This window comes from Callorhinchus milii, unplaced genomic scaffold (genome assembly GCF_018977255.1).
Source record: "Callorhinchus milii isolate IMCB2004 unplaced genomic scaffold, IMCB_Cmil_1.0 Scaffold1, whole genome shotgun sequence".
Taxonomy (NCBI): Eukaryota; Metazoa; Chordata; class Chondrichthyes; order Chimaeriformes; family Callorhinchidae; genus Callorhinchus; species Callorhinchus milii.
In genome coordinates, this window is record NW_024704742.1 from 26,720,288 (window position 1) to 26,732,527 (window position 12,240).

Sequence of the window (12,240 nt, forward strand, 5' to 3'; positions counted from 1 at the left end):
TCCCTTTCACTGCTCTACGTGAAAGTTTCTGTCCTGTGGGCTGTCCTGCTATTCACCTACCCTATACGGAGTGCCTTAGGGTTAAATATCTTTGAGCCCTTGACTGGATTTCTGGTCTACTGCCCCCTGGCTCCTTCCTCTCTGCCATCTCTACTCTCCTCTCTTCCCTGTCGCTCTGCTCCAAGCGCCTGCTCATAATGGGCGATTTCAACCTCCAACTAAACTCCCCTTGCACCACCACTTCTGACTTCACTGCCCTCCTCCTCCCTAAACCTCACCCTTCTCATTAATTCACCGACCCACAACCGTGGTCATGCCGTTGACCTCATCATCACCCACAGCCTTGACATTTCCAACCTTAGCATAGTGGACAAGGCCATCTGGGACCACTTCCTCATCTCCTTCTCTCACATCCCTTTCTCCTCCACCAAGCCCTCAACCATCCTCTGCCACCCTTGGAAAAGGCTACCCCCTGAGATCCTCACAAAGGCCCTCACATTCTCCAATATCCTATCCCTCTGGCCTTCCACCCACAGAGATCCTGAGGCAGCCGTCCAGCTGCTCCATGATCGCCTCTCCTCCACCTTCAACTCCCTGGTCTCCCTAAAATCCAGGACCATCTCCAAACCCATTCGATCCCCCTGGTATAACAATCATCTCCGCTCCCTAAAAACCCAAATCCGGCTGCTCGAGCGCAGATGGCAGAAAACTGGCCTCACAGTTCATCACCAACTGTGGCTCAAGCATCTCCACAGCAACCGCCATTCTTTGACGCGAGCGAAAACAGCCTTTACTCCAACATCATCTTGGAGGCAAAAAACAATCCCAAAAATCCTTTTTTCCTCCACCCACTTGCCTCCTCCATGCCCCCCTCAGGCCTCCTCAATCTTCACATCTAATGCCAAATGCGAGGAGGTCATGGACTTCTTTTCAACCAAAATATATAATGTTCGCTAGGCAGCCTCATCCTCCTGCCTCTTGTCACCCACCACCACCCCCTCTCCATCCCCCTCACCCTCCCCATCATCAGCTCTTACCACGACCCACATCCTACATTCTTTCCTCCCCATCTCTTCTTCCTCCCTCTCACCCACCATCAGTTCAATGAAACAGAACTCCTGCTGCCTCGACCCTTCTCCCCACCAACTTACTAGTTACACAGCTCCCCCTCCTCTGCCCACTACTGTCTGATGTCATCAACCAGTCCCTCTCCTCTGGATCAGTTTCTGGCCCCCTCAAAACTGCTGTCATCACTCGCCTCCTCAAAAAACCTTCCCTACATCTCTCAAACTCTAGTCACTACCGCCCTATTTCAAACTTGCCCTTCCTTGCCAAAGTCCTAGAACGCATTGTTGCCAATCAACTTCGCAAATACCTCTCCTCCCACTACCTCTTTGAACCCCTCCAGTTCGGTTTCCGCTCTGCCCACAATACAGAGACTGCGCTTGTGAAAGTCTCAAACAACATTCTCTCTATCTGTGACCAGGGCTTCCTCTGCCACCTTGTCCTCCTGAACCTCTCCACCCCTTTCGACACAGTCGATAACACCATCCTCCTCCACCGCCTTTCCTCCGTCATCCACCTAATTGGAACTGCACTCGCCTGGTTCGAGTCCTACCTCACGAACTGCCAGCAGTACATCTGCACAAGCAGCTTTTCCTCCCACTCTCACCCGGTTACCTGTGGGGTACCCCAAGGATCCATCCTTGGCCCCCTCCTCTTCCTAATCTATATGCTCCCTCTAGGGGATGTCATCCACAGACGTGGGGTACACTTCCACATGTATTCGGACAACACGCAACTCTTATTTTTCCACCTCACTTTGCGACCCCCAGAATGCCTGTCAGACATCAGGAGCTGGATAAACGTGAATTTCCTTCAGCTAAATGTTGACAAGACGGAAGCCATACTTTTTGGCTCTCGTCAACGTCTTAAATTGCATGATTCTCACCTCCTCCACCTACCCGACCTCCCCCTAAAACTCTCCAAACCCATACGCAACCTAGGCGTCATGTTCGACCCCCAATTATCCTTCCTCCCCCACATCCGGTCCCTCATGAGCACCGCTTTCTTCCACCTCCGACGATTGCCCGTCTCCGCCAATACCTCACCCCAAAAGCCGCGGAAACCCTGGTCCATGCCTTGTCATCTCTCGGCTGGACTATTCAAATACTCTCCCCTCCACTACCATCCACAAAATCCATGTCATCCAGAATTCTGCCGCCCACATTCTTACCCGCACCAAACTCCGCTCCCCGATAACCCCAGTCCTTGTCAGACTGCAATGGCTGCCTGTCCCAGAGAGGATCAACTTCAAGATCCTCACCTTTGTCTTCAAATCCCTCCACTCCTCTGCACCCCCCTACCTCTCTGACCTCTCTCCTCACAACAGTGCCCGTTGCCTTCACTCCGCCGGGTCTGGCCTCCTACCTGACCCCCGAATCCTCCGCTCCACCATCGGCGGCCGTGCCTTCAGCCCCTACGCCCCGAGGCTCTGGAACTCCCTTCCTCACTCCCTTCACCTCGCCTATTTTCAGGTCTCGGCTGAAGACCTTTCTTTTCGACCGTGCCTTTGGTCACCTTCCTCCCCCTCCCCCCGGCTCAGTCCTGGGATCCGTTACTGCAAAGCGCTCTGAGACGCCGTCCGGCGTGGAGGGCGCTATATAAATCCAAGTTGTTGTTGTGCCATTGATGTACTTAATAGAAATTGTGGTAAATCTAGAAATGTTTATCCGTTCTGTTAAATTTCTGAGCATGTTGTGCACTGGTACAGTTAATCATGTCTGTCACGTTAAATTATTCTTGTAAACATTGTGCACGCACTGTAATAAAAACCTGAATTTATAACTTTGTGAATTTTACATATTTTTTAGGAAATATTGATCTCATTTAAATTTCCTTTTCCCGTGGGCCTGAAGGCTCGAGCACCAATTCACAGACAAGGAGAGGGCATCCTTAGTGACTGGTAGCCAGTCTTAACTGCATACATAAGGGGTAGGCAATGCGACAAAGATAATTCCCAATTTTAGAGGAATAACCAATGATTAACAGACTAGGGCACTTCAGTCTTGAGAGAAGACGTCTAAGAGGGGACTTTATAGAGAGATATAACTCTTGCAAGCGAGAGGCCTGGGTTCAATTCCCGGCAGGCGAAATGTTGGACAAGTTTCCTCACTCCACATGCCTCTGTTTACCTAGCAGTAAGTAAAACCTGTTTTTTAGTTGATTGCCGGATCACTTTCTGGAGATAATAATCCCTCCAAAACAAATTGGTCACTTAATCCACTGCTATCGTGGGACACTGCTGTGTGCAATTGGCTACTGCGTTCGTCCACAAAATATACAGTTAATTCACTTTACAATATTTTACAAGTGCTTTGGGACGTCTCAATGATGGTATCAATGTGCTGTATCAAATGAAAGGATTATATTATATAATGTGTGTGTATATTATCGACTGAAACAGATTGTCAGGAAGGGTGGTTGAGGCCAGGACATCAGACTCGTTTTAAAAAAGCAGCTTGAAGCTGTGATGAGGGGACGGTGGGGTGGGTGTTCTGGAAAGATGAGATTGGATGGGCCAAAGGTCCTTCTTTATCCAAACTTATTTTGTGAATTAGCCAAGGACTATGCACAAGAATAACCTGAGGTAATGTGTCTCCCCTCACTGGGGAAGAAGTGCCTTGCCCCTCATTAGGTTGGCTTATCTTCCACCGCCTCGTGGCTTTGTGTTATGCTAGTGGTTATAGAGATGCAAAGCCTGATCTCTTCACATGAGGAAAATATAAATTAAATTTGTTCCTCTCTGTTTTGTTTCTCGGAAAGACAAATAATAAACCCAGAAAGGCTCTCTTTTTCTCTCTTTCTCTCTTTCTAGACCAGTGGGTGCCAATCTGTGACACTTGCCCCTAACGCCGAACATTTGCAAGAATCTAGGTAAGTCAAGGATCAGTCAGTAGTGTGTTTCCAGTTATTCCTTGATTTATGCCATAAATCAAGAAATATTCAATCAATAACGTTTATTTTGTTGGCCGACCATAAAGGTTGGCTACCACCGCTCTAGACCATGTGTTTTCAAACGGTAGGGCTGCCCTGCTGAAGGGTGGGTGCGATGAGGATACCGGGAGCGTGGGGACCTGACTGGTTAAGATTTTTTTTTATTTCACGCTTTTCGGCTACCGCTCACCGTGCTGCTTCCTACCTCCCGCTCTGACCTTCTTCCCGTCGAGGCAGCACAGAGAGTGACAGGAAGAGCGTCGGAGTGGGAGATAAGTATATCTTTATGTAATGCAATGGTAAGTGTATTTTTATTATATTTTTTATTATTAAATATTAATGCTTTTTATGGTAAATATATGTGTTGTGAAAAATGAAGGCCAAATGCCAGGGAGAGTTATATGAAATGCACTAAGTGCTAAGCCTGGGGTTCACCAACAAGTGTTTATCAAGTGTTCTTTTATTCAGTTGTAGAGTAATGGTGCTGTGCTATTTATGTTGCTTTCTGTCTTAAGCAAATATGTTATATTACCAAGAAAATAAAATCCTCTTTTTCTATGCAAACATACTGTTTCTTAGAAAGAGATTCATGGGATATGATGGGACAAGAATGGGACATGAATCTCTGGAGGGGGTGCAGTAAAAACAGTTTGGGAATCTGTGCTCCAGACCCAAAATTGCCTTTCCTCTCCCTACGCTTATAAAACCTTTATAGGAGGAAACCTTTTCAGCGTCAGTATCAGTGGGTGACAGATATGTTGTCACTTGTGGTGGTACCAAGTGATCTGGGACACTAGCCTGCATGAGGGGCAAGTTATATAAATTTAAATTGTTGTTCTACTTGGACTGCCTTGTCCTCTGCTGTACATTTCATTGCAGAGAGCGAGTAACAATCTATAACCACAGAAACAAATGTGCAACTATTCAAATGGGTGCTGTCACTTCTTGCAACAGTCTTGCCTGAAGGTGTAAATGAGCTGCATCACGCTATGTTGTCCACTATGGTAAACTTGATGTGACTTATAGATGTGTGATTTTCAGACTCTTATCTATCACATTTTTTTTCACAGTGGGTCTTAAATAGAAGCTGTTTTTTTTGCAGAGTCCATATATGTGGTAAGTGGGTTAGGTGAATATAATAATCCTTGCATTTGATATAACGCCTTATCGCATATTGTGGAGTCCTGTAGCTCAGTGGTTAGAGCACTCACCCCGCAAGCGAGCGACCTGGGTTTGATTCCCGGCAGAGTGAAATGTTGGGCAAGTTTCCTTACTCCACACGCCTCTGTTTACGTGTGGAGTAAGGAAACTTGCCCAGCAGTAAGTAGGAACCCGGTTGTTAGTCGATTGGCGGATCGCTTGTCAGGGGGAATAATTCCTTCAAAAAAAATAATAATTTGGTCATTCAATCCACGACTACTTGTGGGATACTGCTGTGCGCAACTGGCTGCCACGTTTTGCGCACAAAATATACAGACAATTCACTTTGCACTATATTCTGTGAAGTGTACTTTGAGATGTCTAGAAGATGTGATAAGGCGTTATATCAAGTGCAAGGATTATTATTATTTGAAATGTCTCAAAATGCTTCACATAATATATTGTAAAGTGAATTGACTATTTATATCTTATGGGTGAAACACAGCAGTTACAGAAGTGGATTGAGTGACCAAATTATTATTATTTAAAAAAAAATTTTAAAGGTATTATTAGTCCCGGAAAAGTGATCTGGCAATCGACCAACAACTGGGTTCCTACTTACTGCTAGTAAGCAGAGGCGTTAAGAAACTTGCCTAACCTTTTGCCCTGCCCAGGAATGGAACTCAAGTCCTCTCGCTTGTAAGGCGAATTCTATAACCAATATGCTACGGGGAATCCACAAAATATGAATTAATTTTGTATAGGAACTGCCAAGCCAACAGGGGAGAATCATCCAATTAGTCTGGGTTGGATTCAAATTCTGATCTTACAGGGGAAAGGTCTCCAATGTGCCACTCATTCACTAGATGTGGGGCTTGAACCCATAATCTTCTGCCTTGGAGGTAAGTGTGCTACCAAAATGCCAACTCTTGCATTCGATCACAATCCTCCCAAATACTTCTAAGTATTTTGTTGTTAAAGACATTTAAATTTGTGCCACAATTCATAAACCAGTTTCTTGGTTTCAGTAATAATCATATCCTTGCACTTAATATAGTGCTACATTGGGTGGACATTTCAAAACGCTTCATAGTAAAGAATAGTGACTTGCGTATTTTTTAAACAAACGCAGCAGCTAATAATGCACACAGCCATGTCCTAAAACAGCCATCCAGGAATGATCAATTTTATCTGGGGGATTATTGGCCTTGACATCAGGAAAAACTCCCTTCTCTTTTTGAATTGTGCGGTGAAATCTTTAATAATAATAATAATCCTTGCATTTGATATAGCGCTTTTCACGTCGAGAGGACGTCCCAAAGCGCTTCACAGAACACACTGTAAAGTGAATTGACTGTATATTTGTGGGCGAACGCGGCAGCCAATTGCGCACAGCAATGTCCCACAAACAGTCGTAGATTGAAAATGACCAATTTATTATTGTTTTTTGTTTTGGAGGGATTATTATTAGGCTCTGTGTGGAGTAAGGAAACTTGCCCAAGGTTTCGTCCTGCCTGGAATTGAACTCAGGTCTCTCACTTGTGTGAAGAGGCAGATGGAATCGAATGTAGATAGAACCTTGTTTAATATCTAATCCGAAGGACTGCACCTTCAACAATGTAATAGGAGGGTCAGCCTTGGCTATGTGAGTTGAATTCAGAGCAATATTTTAGGATGGATCAAGACAACATAGGTTCAGAGTTGCAAAGGGCACTTCATGACAGATACAAGGAAGCTATTGTTTACCTGGAGGGTACAACAGACTGCTGGAACAGATTGTCAGGAGCGGAGAATGAAGCCAGGACACTGGACTTGTTTATAAAAAAAACAGTGTGATACTGTGATGTGAGGGCAGTATGGTGGGCATTCTGGAGGGGTAAGATAATGTTAACCGCAAGACTTTCTTCATTTCTAACATATCTTGTGAACGTTCTGTGGTGATGCTTGAACTCGTAGACTTCTGACTCAGAGGCAAACATGCTACCAACTGTGCTCGACTACTGTTTGATTCGCAGATCACCGAATGCACGCACATCAGATTCACCAGTTCCTTTGCTGTATGAAGTATACAGAACAATGCCATTTCTTATTATTTCTTCTCACAAATTATCTGGTGTTTAGCAGTAAGCACTTAACTATTTTAATACTTACTTTCAGCATGTCTATACATAATTATTTCTTTCTATATTGCTATTGACCTTCATTTTTGTTTAGTAAACGATTCTGTTCTTTCGTGATCTTAATCCACTTTGTTTTCATTTTACGATCGGTCTCCTGCAGTCGAATGTATCTTTTTTCTCCATCTAGGATTTCTTTCTTCTTGCTCTGTAACAATTGTGTCTTTGTTGTGTGCCCCCTCAGATTTGATGATTTATGTTATACCTTGACAGTACTCCGTTATAAACCAATTACAACCCTGTGTGAGTTATCATGTACAAAGAATTGTAATCATTCTTTAAAATTGAGCATTTATTTTAACTATCTTGGTACATCCTTGTGGAACTTTTTAAAGTTATTTATATATATTTTTTAATGATCTAACTATACAGTCAATTCTCTTTAGAGTATATTTTGTGAAGCGCTTTGAGACATCTCAATGACATGTTAAGGCCCTATATCAAATACAAGGATTATTATTTTTATTATTATTAAAATAAATGGAAGTGTAACAAAATGCTTACTGTTTTGTTTATTCAACGTAAAAAATCTCCTTCTCCAAAAACTTGCGTAAAGAGCATAAAAGGAAACTTATCTATTGGTCACTGCGATTATATCATGAAAGACATTACCTGTTCTTCTCAACAGAGGATAAAGTTCAATGTCTCTTGCAAAATCAATGTATTGCTCTTATGAAGGAGACCAAGAGATTAAAAACATCAGGGGGACTAAACCAAGGAGTTGCCACTATTTCTGACGGAATCAACTTTTGTTTGGATAAAGATTTTACAGACAGGTTCTGAGGAAAACAAGGGCATTGCTGGCAATTGAAAACGGGCTTCCAAATGATATATGAGTGTATGGGTCTAATTAAGCAATGCAGCATTGCATATAGAACAAAATTGACTATTTTGTCCAAGGTTGTACAAATGTTTATTGTGATAAAATATAATGAGATTGTTAATTATACCAAGGATATTAAAATGTAACAATGATCTTCCTTATGGTAAAATTTAACTTTTTCTAACATTGTTTGAGGTGAATGCTGCAGTTCTATTACATTAATAATTGTCCTGCATGCCTCTTCTTTCTGATAGAAATAGTTCAGTGGTTCTGCTTCTGTAGCTTAGGGGGAACATGATAAAGGCTGAGGTAGTTCACGCTGATGTAGATCTAGGTATGGTTCAGTGTTTCTGCTTTTGTTTCTGAAAGGAAAGTGCGGCTGTGTCTATTTATAAATGATCGGGTTATTTATTTTCCTTGACAGAGACCACATTTCGGAATAATATCTCTCAGTCGCCTGCAGAAATCGAGGCAGTTGAGGGTGATTCTGTGACCATGACATGCTCTTATAAGAGAGACCAGAAGTTTGAAAGCATCAGGGTGGAATGGACCAAAGAGTCACAACTAGTCCTGACGGGAACCAGTTCAAATCTGAGTTTGAAATCCACAGACAGATTCTCTCAAGTTATCCGGGAAACAGAAGCAATACTGACAATTAAAAACATCCATCTGAATGATACGGGACTTTATCTGTGTAATGTTATTGTTGAGTTACCAATACTTCTTAAAGTCAATGGAAATGGAACAAAACTGACTGTGCAAGGTAAGCAGCCTCTTAAATTATAAAAGTGTATAATTTAGTATTTAAGATTACTCTTAATAATTCTTGCATTTGATATAGAGTGCTGTGACTGTTCTTTGTGGGCAAACCAAATTCAAAAACAGCCATGAAGTGAAAGACTACCTTTCGGCACCAAAGCAATGGACGGTTCATTCCTCACAGTTCCTGAGTTCCTGACTTCACTGTCTGACAGACAGAGACACTAGAGACCTGAGGGAGCCATGGGAGTTAATTCCAGGGAGAAAGTTCTCTCCACACTGCACCGCTCAGTAACCAGATCAGAATGGTCGTGATAGAGCCCTGAGAGAAGCACTCTGGTGGATGGCCTGGGAAACTGTAGGTCCCATGGAGGAAATAGTCATTGAATTTTATGCAACAACTTGCATTTATATAGTGCCCTTCACGAGAATAGCATCTTGGAGTACTTGATATAGATAAAGGGAGAGCCGATAAATAGCAGTTGCCTTTCGTATCCGAAGATGGCCATTCACCCAGTCTGAATACCGGGGTGTGGAAATTTGTTGATAGTGTAGAAGCTGCTGCCCACACAGCAATCAGACTATATAGCAAGTAGATAGCAAGCAGTGTAACCTGGTATCAAGGAATATCCGAGGAAGACTGGACCACTTGTTAACTGCACTGGCAGACATCATTATCCGCGATCCACCAATCGACTGACAACCGGGTTCCTGCTTGCTGCTAAATAAACAGAGGCATGTGGTTCACTTGGAAGGAAACTTGCCCCACCCAGGAATCAAGCCCAGGTGCTCAAACTAAACTTTACTGCAGTTCACAGCTTCTATTGTGTATTTCCTGTCTCTGCCCTTTTCGCCTTAATCGGAAATTAATAAAAGGCCTTTCCTACAGCCCACAGACAGATTCGATCAAGCTGTGCGGAAAACAGAAGCAATACTGACGATTAAAAACATCCATCTCAATCATAAGGGAGTTTATCTGTGTAATGTTAATGTTGAGTTACCAATACTTTTTAAGAGCAATGGAAATTGAACAAAAACTGACTGTGCAACAAGTTAAACAGCCTTTCAAATTATAAAAGTTTTAAGATTAGAAAATATGAACTATGTTCAGAACAAGTTACAATTAGTGTTTGAATCACAACCTGGTGGAAAAATGGCAATTTTTCAGCAATTGTGGATCATCGTAATTCTTAGAAAATATTTAGTTGTGGCACAGTCGACAAAATCGGTACCATATTTATGAAAATAATCACGTTTTACATAATTAGAAGAGGAATGTGAAACATTTCTTATTCAATTGCAAATGAAGCAAACTTTGTAAGACAATTGTTGAACTCCCTGAGGTAAATAGATCTCTGAAGCAGGAACTAGTCATCGTTGGGCAAGTTTCCTTACTCTACACGCCGGATAATAATCCCTCAAGAAAAAAAACAAAAATGAATTGGTCACTTCAATCCACGACTGTTTGTGGGACACTGCTGTGCGCAATTGGCTGCCGCGTTTCATCCACAAATATACAGTCAATTCACTTTACAGTATATTCTGTGAAGCGCTTTGAGACGTCTAGAAGATGTAGAAAGCGCTACATCAAATGGAAAGATTATTATTCTTTATTATTATTATTATTAACCCTCTGCTAGATTCTTCTAATTATGGAGTAGCCAGGTGGAGAACATTGAATTTGGGATTCATTTTGAGGATGCTTCTGTTTGTGATATTCATCATTGCAAATTTCACTTGTTTCTTCCGATTCCGGAATCGATTTAGAAAAGGTAAATGGTTAATTAATTTTGATACATTATTCATATTTAAAATTATTTTCAAATTGCTTTTGAGTGTCTCACTCATGACATTTGCATTTCTTTAAAACTATTTTGTAGTCTTTAATGTACATATCTCTACGTAAACCCACTGAGTTGTGACATTAAATGCCAACTTTAAGTGATCAATAGACTGAGTACGTTCTGACTGTAATGTTCTGCTATAAGCGTAGAGTTTAAAGCAATGTTAATATAGAATTAGTTTAACCACAATTACAAAGGAAGAAGCAGGGCAGTCTGACCCCGGGCGACCACATCTGCAGAAGATGTCTGCAACTGAGGCAGCTCCAGCTCAGAGTGGCCAGAGTGGCCGAGCTGGAATTCGTGATACAGACTCTACAGAGTATCAGAGACAGTGAGTGCTTTCTGGATAGCTACATCCTGGAGCCAGTCATTCCCCTGAGGGAATATACGGTCAACATCATTGGTTATGATCAGGATAAGTCAATGGACAGTCAGGAGGTCAGGGGGACAATGGAAAGAGTGGTAGTAAATCCGGCATTAACTTTGAGCAATAGATATGAGATCCTTGGAACTTGTATCGACAAGGAAGCCGGTAAGGTGGAAGGAAAAACTACCTCTAATACTGGGGCAAATGAGAGGATGGTTGTTGTCATTGGGGATGAGACTATTAGGCAGACAGACACAATCATCTGCAACCCCAACCAGAAGACCCGAAGGCTTTGTTGCCTCCCTGGGGCTGGGGTGAAGGATGTCTCGGCAGGGCTAGAGGATAATTTAAAATACGAAGGCAAGGATCCGTTGGTGGTACTTCACATAGGTACCAATGACATCGGTAGAGTTGGCCAAGATGACTTGAGAAGGGAATTCAAAGAGCTGGGTTCCAAATTGAAGTCAAGATCATCGAAGGTGGTGATATCAGGACTACTGCCTGTACCATATGACAATTGGTACAGGAACAAACGAATTAAGGACTTGAACGCGTAGCTAAAGAGAGGTGCGGAACTCAGGAGTTTCTTTTTATGGGCCATTGGCACGAGTATTGGGGGAAAAGAAAGCTCTTTTAGAGAAATGGGCTGCATTTAAATCGGGCTGGGACAAATGTCCCAGTTAAACGAATTAACAGAGCGGTAACTAGGAATTTAAACTAGTAAAGGGGGGGGAATATATAAGTAATAGAAACCATAAGTTAGCATTGGAAAAAGTAAAGATGTCAGTGCAGAATAGCCTGCCAGATAATAGGAATAGGTTAACTAGGGGTAAGAAGCTTGGCAACACAGATAAGGAATCAGAGACTAGAGGAAATGGTAGGAAATTAAAAATGTTATATCTGAATGCGCGAAGCATTCGGAATAAAACTGATGAATTAAAAGCGCAGATAGACACATGTGGGTACGATCTAGTAGCCATCACTGAAACATGGTTACAAGGAGATCTAGGGTGGGAGTTAAATATTCCAGGGTTCTCAGTTTACAGGAAAAATAGGCACTGTGGGAAACGAGGTGGGGGGTTGTCCTGTTAATTAGGGATGAAATAAAAGCAGTGGAGAGGAAGGATCTGAAAT